The following is an 11,199-nucleotide window of genomic DNA, read 5'->3' on the forward strand; positions in this document are numbered from 1 at the left end:
CCTGGAGAATTAGCACTCAGGAGGCTGAGACAGGAAGGTTGCCTTGAGTTTGAGGCCAACCTGGGCTCCATAGGGAGTTCAAGGCTGGGCTGAACTGCATAGCAAGACCCTGTCTCAAAAGAAAAAAAACAAACAAACAAACAAAAAATATATATATGATACTCTGTATCTATAAGATTTCTTAATCTTGCCTTTTCACTTAGGCCCTAAAGCACTTTCCAGTTTGTTCAAATGCCAGACATATTTAAGTGCCTGCATGATAGTATGATAGTTGAGTGGCTGTGCCATAATTTACTTAATTAGCTTCATCTTGTTGGAAACTTAGCTTGGATCCATTTTTTTCACCATTATAAGTAAGTTCTAACAAGCCCCTTTCTAAGCAAAAAGGTTTCTGTTTTTGGCTGGCAACCTGGGAGGCTGTTGTTGGACTCATGGAGCAGGGTTAGGACCCTAGGTGGTGGGCATATGCAGACCAGACTTAGAGAACACGTAGTAAATGTTGGGTATAGAGCAGAGGAAAGATGAGCCTATGGAAGGGAGCAGTGAGCTTCCTAGCACAGGATCTGCAAGGGCTGAAAAGGGATCCAGCATCCAGTGAGACACTGGGCCAGACATCTGGGATTCCTCAGATGGTCTCACCCGGAGCTCTCCACCTGCGACTTCAGGCTCACCCCTGCTTCTGGAGTCTGAGGCCCCTTGGTTCCCCTGCCAAGGACATCGAGGCCTAGGAGCTGCACATTTGAGCACAGGCCAGCCTGGCTGCCCACCTGCTCCCCACCTGCACCTGCTCCCATCTGCACCTGCACCTACACCTGTGCTCCCATCTGCTCCCCACCTGCATGTGTGCCCTTACCTGCTCTTCACCTACTCTGCCTGTACCTGCTCCCACCTGTACCTGCTTCTCCACCTGTGTCTGCTCCACCAATTGCATCTGTTCTCCCCCTCCCCGCACCTATCCCCATGTGCACCTGTGCCCTCACCTGTTTGCCACCTGCTCCCCCCTGTACTTGTGTTCCCATCTGCTCGCCCACCCTGCACCTGCTTCCCATCTGCACCTATTCCCTCACCTGCTCGCTACCTGCTCTCACCTCTACCTGCTCCTCTACCTGCATCTGTTCTCCCCCTGCAGCTGCTCCACACCTGCACCTCCATTGTCGCTTGCACCCCCATTTGCACATCCTACCTGCACCTGCAATCAGCATTGGTTTCCTGCCTCTGCCTCTGAACCCTGACCACACCATCGTGGACCCATCCGGACCTCCAGGTCTTTTAGGATTGTGGCTGAGGCGTGTATGACAAAGGACAGATTAACAAGAGAAAGGCATGCAGCTTCATGTAGTGTCAGTTCCTTGTGACACAGGAGCCTTTGTAAGGATCGAAGCAGCAGAGGATGGCTTTGTGGCCTTTTTATGCTAGGCTTGATGACAAAGTTGATAGTCTTGGAGAAGGGTTATCGGATGAAAGTGGGATCTACCATGATAAACTGGGAAAGTTTCACAGGCCTCTTTAGATTTTTGCATCTTTCTTTCTTTCTTTTTTTCTGGTACCAGGGATTGAACTCAGGACCTTGCACTTGCTAGGCAGGTGCAGTGCCTCTGGGTTTCTGGAGGCACCTTTAGAATAACCAGTGGCTGTCTTCCAGCCTGCGTCAGGGACTCTCAGACTCTCTTAAGTGTGCGCCTTATTTCAGGGGAGGAGGGAAGAAGGGGGGCACAAGTGACCCCCCTGCTCTGTTTTCTCAGATGTCGAGGTGCCATATTTTAGGGTGGCCTGCTTGAGCCCTGTATGTCCCCATCTGAACGTGCCACTGGTTTCTCAGCCCTTCCTCTGCCCAAGGTGACTTGCTGCTGGACATTTCCCGTACTGCAGGCCTGGGGGGTCCCCTCACCCCATGCCCAGTGAGCCATCACCCACCCCTGCGTGGGCTGCCTCAACTCCAACCCTTGCTGCTCCCATCCACAGAGACCTCTTGATGCCTGCGGGGGCCCCCAACCTGAGACCCCTGGTGACCTGATCCCCAGCCATGTGACTCTTGGAGGTCCCGAGGCCCCTCCACCCTGGGCTCCATCTGCCTGCAGCTGCTGCCTGTGCCCTGTCTGTGGGGAGCCTCAGCTGTTGGCCCAAGGACCCCTCTCCAGTCTCTCCGACTGCCTGGCAGGGTTCCTGCTGCCGTCCTGTGACTGCAGAGCCTCCTTTCCTCTCCTCAGCCCGAGCTCCCCACCAGCTGGGTTGGCACTGACTGCGTTCTTTGTGCCAGCTCAGCGTGGGTGATGCCTGGATGCATGGAGCAGCATGGGGAGGAGCCTGGGGGCGTGTTGAGTGGTGGGGTGGGCTGGGCTGAGTGGGGAGTGCTTAGGTCCTTGCTTGAGTCCTTCCCCATGGAGCAGAACCAGAGCAAAGACAGGGGCAGAGGCTGTCCGAAATTAATTTGCTGTGCTGCTCTGGGGAAATCGCTGTGACTCTCTGGGCGGAGGACTGGTTACTGCTCTCTTTCCCAAGGAGGGAGGATAGGAGCAGGCCCAGAACCCTGGCGGGCTGCCTGTGACCATGGCAGTGTGGCTGTGGGTGACGATGGGTGACGGGTGACTGTAGGAAGCCCATTTCCTTTGGCTCTTGGTTTCCTCTTATGCAAATGAGGGGAAAGGTCCTGCGCCACTGCACACAGCTGAGGCTCTGGGACACTTGCCTGCAGGTGCGACTCCGACACCTGTGAGAGCACATGACATGCAGGGCACATCCTTGGGGTGGCTGGTGCCACAGGTGTTTGGAGGTAGCAGAAATGAGGAATAAAGGCAGACGGGGAGAGGCGCACATACGCCTGGCCCTCAAGGGGGACCTGAGAGCCCCACCACGCGTGAGGGTGTGACTTCACATTTCGGGGTGGTTTTCCTCCCAGCCCCCCACTCTGCAAGGCTCCAGTGTTTCCTGGGCCACCTTCCTGTGCCCTGGAGGAGGTAGCAGGACCCGTGGGAGTCTCCCTGCCGCAGCCCAGGGGTGCAGCGATGAGGTCACCTTCTTTGGTGTGTCTGCAGCCGGGAGGGGGTGTCGCCCTTGTGGCTCAGGCTGCCTTGAGGCGCTGGTTCTGGCCCCACAGCAGCGGCGGGCTTGGAACCTGGTCCCTGAGCACGTAGGGCCCTGCGTCCACTCGCAGGCTCTCGCATGTCAGTTTGTCCCAGGGGAGGGGTGTGACACCCTTTGTCCCTGGGTGGCCCGTCCTGCTCTCGTGCCTGGGGAGAACCGGGCCTTGGTGTTCAGGGTGAAGGAGGTTGTAGAAGAAAGGAGGTCAGGAAGGGTGACGAGTGTGGGCCAGCCTGGAAGCTGCGGGGAGAGAAGGGGCCACGGGGAGCCGAGGTGTGCGGGGCACACAGGCTGCCCGGAGTCCGCATTCTGGCCAGTGTATCCTGGTTCTGTCCCAGTGGCATGTGTTGGCCCATCCCTGGGTCCTGCTGTGTGCTAGTGTGGTTACTGAGGAGTCAGGTCTGACCCAGAGAGGAACCAGACCCTCACTTCCTGCATCCTCGGTTCTTTGTGCCCCGGAAGAGAGAATTCAGTCGCCACACAGGCCGAGCAGAAGTCTAGGGAGAATTTCTTGTGAAGCAGATACAGAGAGCTACGCCTTCAAGCGAGAAAGCAGCAGCGCCGCAAAGGGTCTACCCCGAGTGCGAGTTCAGATGTCTTTTGATGTACCCAGGAGCTACTCTTGGGGTCCAGGGAATTGGGGTGATGATGAGGCTTATCAGCAGCTTTCTGAGAAGTTATTTAGGAAGTGCAAAATGTCTTCCTGTCCTTTTTAGATGGTCAGTGGTTTCCCAGGGGCTTTTATCATGTCAGAAACTCACAGAAGATGAGTTCTTATCTTGAACCAGGCGCAGGCCCAGGCAGGGGTCTTTGCAGAACACTTTTCGCCTGATACTCTTGGGTGTGGGCCATGGCAGCCAGGACTGCATGTGCTTTGTTCCGGAGTTAGATGGCAGGTGACCAGGTGTCAGGAGGAGCGTGCACCATTTGTCGCTGCGCTCTGTGGGCTGGCTTTGGGCCGAGACCTAACAGGCGGTTGTGAGCATGTCAGACATTGAGCCCTTTCTTTGATTAACTGGCAGAGCATGCTACTCTGGAGGCCTCCGCCCCGCCCACTGGCATCTGACTTCCTGCCTAACAGTGTTGGCCTGGGTGGACAGACGTGGGCTTGGGGTGGTGTGGTCCAACTTGGCTCCTGGCACAGTGAGCCTTGGCTCCTGGCACAGGGATGGGGTGTGGGCCTGGGTCCCAGCCTCCCACTGCTCCAGGGAGAGGTAGACTCTGGGCTTCTTGGAGCCACACCTCACCGTGTGCCCTACAGCTGGTGGGTGAAGGCCAGAGGAGGGCGATAGTGACTGTTGTGTGGGGAGGAGGCGCAGACACTGGGTCAGGTTTATGGCTCCCGCTGGAGGACCTGGCCAGGTATGGGCAGAAGCCCGGGGAATGACTCAGGACAGACCAGTGCGCCTGACGGTCAGAGGCCATTCTGTGTGTCTGAAAAAAGCAGAAGCTGAGTGTGTGGCACAGGCCTGTAATCCCCGTGCTCCTAGCACGAGAGGCTGAGGCAGGAGGATCACAAGTTCAGGGACAGTTTGGGCTACATAGAGAGTCCTTTCTCAAAAACCAAACAAAACAAAATAGTGGGTTAGGAATTTGATTTTCTTTATTTTTTAGTACCGGATCAAACTCAGGTTAGGAATTTGGATGAAGCCTCAGAGCTAGGGATTTGGTGCAGGCACTGCTGTCCCAGTGGCAACCATCTGGAGGTGGCATTCAGGAAGGGTGGCAGGACTGAGTCAGTGTGGGCATTGGGGGGGCAGATGCCCTGGGGTGCTGGTCACAGGGTTGTATGGGTGGCAGGAGCTGCTGTGGAGGAGGAGGAGGAGGAGGAGGAGCATAAAGGGTTGCTCTGTGGGAGCCATGGTCTAGCGAGCCACCCCCGTGTGAGCCCCTGCACCCCGCAACAGGACCTTGAGGTCACTGTACCCAGGGCCTCACACCAAGCTGGACATAGAGCAGAGCTGGAGTCGAATCCCAGCTCCCACCGTGATTCAGGGCTTGGTTCCCCCACCGTGCAGTGAGTCAGTAGGGAGACAGTTGCTGCTCAGGGTTTCACAACATTGTGGAAACCAAAGAGGATCACACACAGTTCCAGTGAAGCTACTGGCTGTCCTGCTCCACAGCCACAGTCACTGGCTACCTGCTCTGGGGACAAGGACATCGTGTCCGGCAAGGTACAAGGACCTCACAGACAGGTAGTCAAGAGCCAGCGTGACAAGGCCACAGAACAGAGCTGAGCGGGCAGCCCTGGAGACAGATGAGGCTGTGACCTGGCCCTGCCTCTGCCCCAGAGCAGCAGCGTGTCATTAGCCTGTGACTCAAGCCTGGAGCCTCGGTGTCCTCATCAGTTAATGAAGATCAAACGAAGTAGAGCAGCTCAGCGTGGGTGCACCAGGCCCGAGGCTGTGCACCTGACACACCTGGCACGGCTGGCAGGACAGGGAGGCCAGGTGTGGGAGGGGTAGGGACGGCCCAGGATGACAGCGATTCCCGTGGCCTATGTCAGAACAGAGGCCTCCAGGCCGGAGTGTGGCTGGGGATAGTCAGGGAAGGGCCGAGGCTGGCTGATGTGTTCGGGACCACACAGCAGTCTCGGGGAGCTTTCTGGAGACCCTGGCTTTCTGGAGTCCAGTGCAGGAGCCCAGTCTTTCTCCTGGAGAAGATGTGGAAGTAATCGGGGTTTGCTGGCCTTGACGGCCCCCTGCATCATCCAAACCCCAAGCTCTCTGGTCAGGCCCTTGGGACGACTCACATGGGGACCTGACTGACCAATTTTCCTTCATCCTGGGGCCTCCTTGGGGCAACATGGTGCTCACTGGGCAGCTTCTTAGTCTTTTGTGCCCCAGGGAGGGAAGCACAAGGCCCTTTGAGAGAGCACAGAGGCCCATTCATCCTGCGTTGGCCCTTGGACTTTACCCGAAGAGGCTGGCAGACCCCACCTTGGGAGGTGGCCAGAGCCAAGCGGAATCCACTGCTGACCAAGCAAGCTCTCAGGAGGCTCAGAGCTGGGTGGCTGTGGGGTCCCTCTGGGAGTGAGGGCCTTTCCAGCTCTGGTTTCCACTTAAGCCTGGGCTCCTAGTCTTCAGCCTCTCCTTGCCCCAGGGCGAAGGCGGGCTTTGAATGCTGGCTCCACCACTTGCCCTGTTAACTTGTGTTAACTTGTGGTTTCCTTTGTGGCACTGGCAGGAAGTCCTCTCCTCTGGATCAGGGTGCAGCCCCCTCCCCTGGGCCTGCTAGAGGGCAGGAGCTGCAGATTCCATTCAGCTTGCCAACTGTGAGGGCACAGAGGTTTGGCCAGGTCCAGGGGCTGTGTGGAGGCTGGGGCCACAGTCCAGCCGACCCCCTGCTGCAGTGTCCCTGCTCACTCATACAACACAATGTCTTTATGAGATTGTGGGCTGAGGAGGAAGTGCAGCGTGGCTCCTGGCGCACAGGAGCCCTTAGTGTGCATGGGAACACACTGTAGCATGCCTGTGTGGAAAGCAGGAAAGTGGTGTGGCTCCCACGCTCGTCGTGAGTGTGGGGATGCCTCCCTCAGCCCTTCCTGGTGCTAAAACCAGGGCTTGGCTGTAGTGCTGTGTTGTGCAGTTGTGTCCCCTCCCGCCCACCCCAGGCATTTCCAAGGGACTGCATTATTACTGAGAGTATTTTGGTTACTCTTTGAATAAGTATTGTGCTCAGGGTACAAAATGGAAAAGGTACAAGATCGCTAAAAGGGCCCCTTTGTGGTCCCTGGTTTGTCCCCAGACCCTGGGGTGGTGCTAGAGACGAGTGCAATGTTTGCAGGCCTGGTGCATCTGCTCACTTAAACCCAACAGCCCGAGGGGCCACACGTCAGGACCACCGGTTTCCGAGCCAAGAACTAGGCGTGCAGGGTCTGCCTGACCACACATCCAGAATTGGGGGAGCCCGAAGGACTCCATAGCCTGGCCTCACCCCCGTCCCATCCCAGCTTCTGCCTCCTCCACTCTCCTGCCCCACCTTCCAAGCCTGCTTTGTGCACCCCAAGTATTTCTGTTGCTGCACTCTTGAATCATCACAAATCTCCAATAGTCATCTGCCCCCACCATTTTTTTTTTTTTTTTGTATCAGGGATCGAACTCAGGTCCTTGTGTTTGCGAGGCAGGTGGCGGAACCACTGAGCTAAATCCCTGGCTCCATTTGTTCATTCTTGATTTTAGGACAGGGTAAGTTGCCCCAGCTGGGCCAAAACTTGAGCTCGTCTTGTCTCAGTTTCCCAGTGTGCCCTGATGGTTTTTTCATAGCTTTTCTAACTTATGTGTCACTCCTCTGTTGATAGGATGATTCCAGTGTTCTGCATACAGGGCTATAGTAATCACAGAATTTTGCACTGAAGTGGATGTACCCCGAGACCGTAACGTTAAGTGAAATAAATCAGACACGCAAGCATTGTATTGCATGGTTTCTCTTACGTGAGAAACTCAAAATAAATAGAGCCATATAAAAGACAGATTAGAGAAGTAGGGAGAGAAAGCTTTCTCACATGGGAGGGGACCCAGAGATGGAAGGGGAGGGAGGGAATGAAGAAGAAAAGGCATTGAGCTGTGCTATGCACATGGACCAATTCCGCGTGAGGAGTGTAAACGTGAACTGCACTCATGTGCAGGAGAAAAAAAGACTGCAGGGGAAACGTGCTTGGTAGAAGTGCTGGGTCAAAGGTAAACGCATTTGAGTTTTATTGCCCACCATCTCCATGGAGATTTTGCCGTAACGTTCCTTTGGCGGGATGTGAGGTCCACATCCTCCTCTACCGAGACTTGGCAGTTGATCTTGGCAGATCTGATAGGCAGAAAATGGAATTTTGTAATTTGAGGGGTTCTTGTGGGGTGGGGGGGACTAGGGCTCCAAACCAGGGCCTCATGCATGCTGGGCAAGCGCTGTACCACTGAGCCACTTTCTGAGCCCCAGAATTTTATGATTTTAATGTACAGTTTTCCAATGCTGTGCAGATGGCATCTTATCAGGTTTAAAAAACCATTTGTGTCTCCCTTGGCTCTCCATGCTATTTTGTCTTCCTGTCATTTGTGTAGGACTTAGTATGTGTTAAGGAAATCAGCTCTCTCAGAGCTGGCTTTCTTTTCCAACGTTGTGCTTACTTTTTGCTTCCTTTTTTTTTAGGTTTTTATAGCTGCATATGAGGAAGCAAACAGGCTGTTCTGCTTTTTTTTTTTTCTCTTGCTTTCTTTTTGGTGCATGTGGTGAGTGTGTGTAGTCTGTGTTATTGTTGTCTTTGAAATTAGCATTCTGCCACCTCAGAGAATGTGTGGCGGCACATGGCTGTAATCCTAGCATTCTGGGAGGCTGAGGCAGGAGGGTTACAAGTTTGAGCTCAGCCTTGGCAGTTTAGCAACTGAGCCATATCCTGTCTCAAGAATTAAAAATAAAAAGGGTTAAATATGTTTTTTGTTCTTATAAGTAGCCTTATTTGTTTTTTTAAAAGCAAAATATTTATTGGTACATTTTAGATATATGTAATAACATTCATCGTAGGGAATTTATGCTTATATATGATAACATCTTGCTTCTTTTTTTCCCACTCCCCCCTCCCTTCAACCCCCTTCCCTTCCTTATTCTTTATTTACAAAAGCTTTGTTTCCTTTTTTTCCTTCTAATCTCTTTTTCTTCTGGTCCCCCCACCCCCGCGTCTTGTTCCCTTTCTCATTTGCACATTTTCTTCCCATTTCCTAATATGTATTATACATTTTGGTCCTTATTTCTTTTTGGGTTCTCATAGCAGAGAAATAGTGCAGTATTTAAACATATGTATCCAATTTATTTCACTTAAGAGTATGGTCTCAAGGTCCATCCATTTACCTAGAAATGTCTCAAGCTCACCCTTCTTGATGGCTGAGTAGTGCTCCCTTGTATAAAAAGCCCCCACATCTTCTTTATCTATTTGCCAGTTGATGGGCACTTGGGCTTTTTCCAGAATGTCGCTCTTGCAAACTGTGCCACCATAAACATGGGCGTGGATATATTGCTGTGGTTTGATGCTTTTAGTTCTTTTGGGAAGATACCCAAGAAGGGGAATACCTGGGTTGAATGGAACCTCTAGTTTTAGTTTTTCAGGATGTCTCCACACTGATGTCCACAGAGGTTGCACCAGTCTGCACTCCCACCAACAGTGGAGAACGGTTTCTTTTCCCCACCACCCCTCTAGCATTCGTTACTGGTTGATTTCTTGGTAGCAGCCATTCTTCCTGGAGTGAAATGGAATCTTGGTGTTGTTTTAATTTGCGTCTCTCAACTGACCAGTGATGTTGAACATTTTTTCATTTATTTATTTGCCGTTTCTACTTCTTCATCTGAGGAATGTCTGTTCTTTTCAGATGTCCATCTTTGGATTGGGCCTTTCAACTTGGGGGGGGTCCTGTTTTCTTTATGTATTCTAGATAATAGTCCTTTGAGGAACAGCTGGTAAATTTTTTTTCCCACACTAGGCTTTCTCTTCACTCTGTTGGTGCTTTTTTTTTTTTTTTCCTGTGTAAAAGCTTTTTAATAAGATGAGATCCCAGTTGTTGATTCTTTATGATATTTCCTATGCAATTGGAGCTTTGTTCATAAAATCTCTGCCAAGCCAGGCGTGGTGGTGCACGCCTGTAATCCCAGCACTCGGGAGGCTGAGGCAGCAGGATCGCTGTGAGTTTGAGACCAGCCTGGGCTACATAGTGAGTTCCAGGTCAGTCTCAAATACACAGTGAGACCCTGTCTCAAAAAACAAACAAACAAAAACAACATAAAGTCTTTGCCTACACCAGTGTCTTCAAGAGTTCTACCTATTCTACCTTCTGGCAGATTTAGTGTTTCTGTTTTCATATTTAGATCTTTGGTCCATTTTTATTTTAGTTTAGTGAAAGATATGGGTCTAGTTTCAGTCTTTGGCAGGTGGAAAGCTAGTTTTTCCAGCACTGTTTATTAAAAAGGCTTTCTTCCAGTGAAACTATTTGGCCCCTTTGTCAAAGACAAGGTGGCTGAGTGAGTTTGGAGTTGTTTCTGCATCTTCTAGTCTGCTCCATTGGTCCTCTGGTCTATTTTTTTCCAGTACCATGCTGTTTTTATCACAGTAGCTTTGTAGTGTAATTTCAAGTCAAGGATTGTGATGCCCCCTGCCTTGCCTTTGTTGCCTAGAATTGGTTTTGCTATTCTAGGTCTGTTCTGGTTCCAAATGAATTTTAGGATTGTTTTCTCTAATTCTGTGAGATACACTATTGGAATTTTGATTGTGATTGCATTAAATCTGCACAACAACTTTTGAAATATGTCCATTTTCACTGTATTGGTTCTTTCCACCCAAGAACAAGGGTTATCCATTTTCATTTTCTTTTTTTTTTTTAATTGAGTTTATTGGTACAATCTAGGTATACAATACAATTACATTCATCATTGGGATTCTGTACCTTTACATAAGAGGTCTTGATTCTCATTTTTCCCCTTGTCCCTGCCCTCCCTTCACCCCCTCCTCCCCTCCCCATTTAAAAACACTTTATTTCCATTTTTTCAGTTTCTCATATTTTTTTCCTCTCCCTTATTACCTTTCCCCCACCCTTCCCACTTTCCCTACATGTTTAGCCCTTTACTTCCTATTTCACATTATTAATTATCTCATTAGGATCCTGTGTACTATTATAGTTTTTCACACCAAAGAAACTATTCAGTATTTCAGTTAAAGAAATCTCTGTATGAACATTAAAAATAGGGAATCCTAAAATAAAACTAAAAAGGAAAGTAAAAGAGAAAAGGCAGTGATGTAGGATTTAAGTAATCCTTAATTCTGGAGATGAAAATGGTCCCTGAACATATTTAAATTGCTTTTTGCTCTTATAGTCTTATCTTATTCTTTTCTTCATTATTTAGAGAATACTTTATTAGTTTCTGTAATCAAACCCACGTAGATATGACCTTACATATTTAGTACGATGTGTTACCCCTGTACACATGGAAAAAATAAATAAAAAAAAATAAATTGACATTTCTAGACCAATATGGTTGTCCACTTCTGTACAATGCTAACTCAACACAGTAAATTGGGATGACTTTTTCCAAAGTTGGCAGCACCATTAAAGTTTCCCAAAATTCAATTTATATATGTGTGTGTATATA

The sequence above is a fragment of the Fukomys damarensis genome, unplaced genomic scaffold, assembly GCF_012274545.1.
Source record: "Fukomys damarensis isolate Sample0158 unplaced genomic scaffold, DMR_v1.0_HiC HiC_scaffold_19, whole genome shotgun sequence".
Lineage (NCBI taxonomy): Eukaryota > Metazoa > Chordata > Mammalia > Rodentia > Bathyergidae > Fukomys > Fukomys damarensis.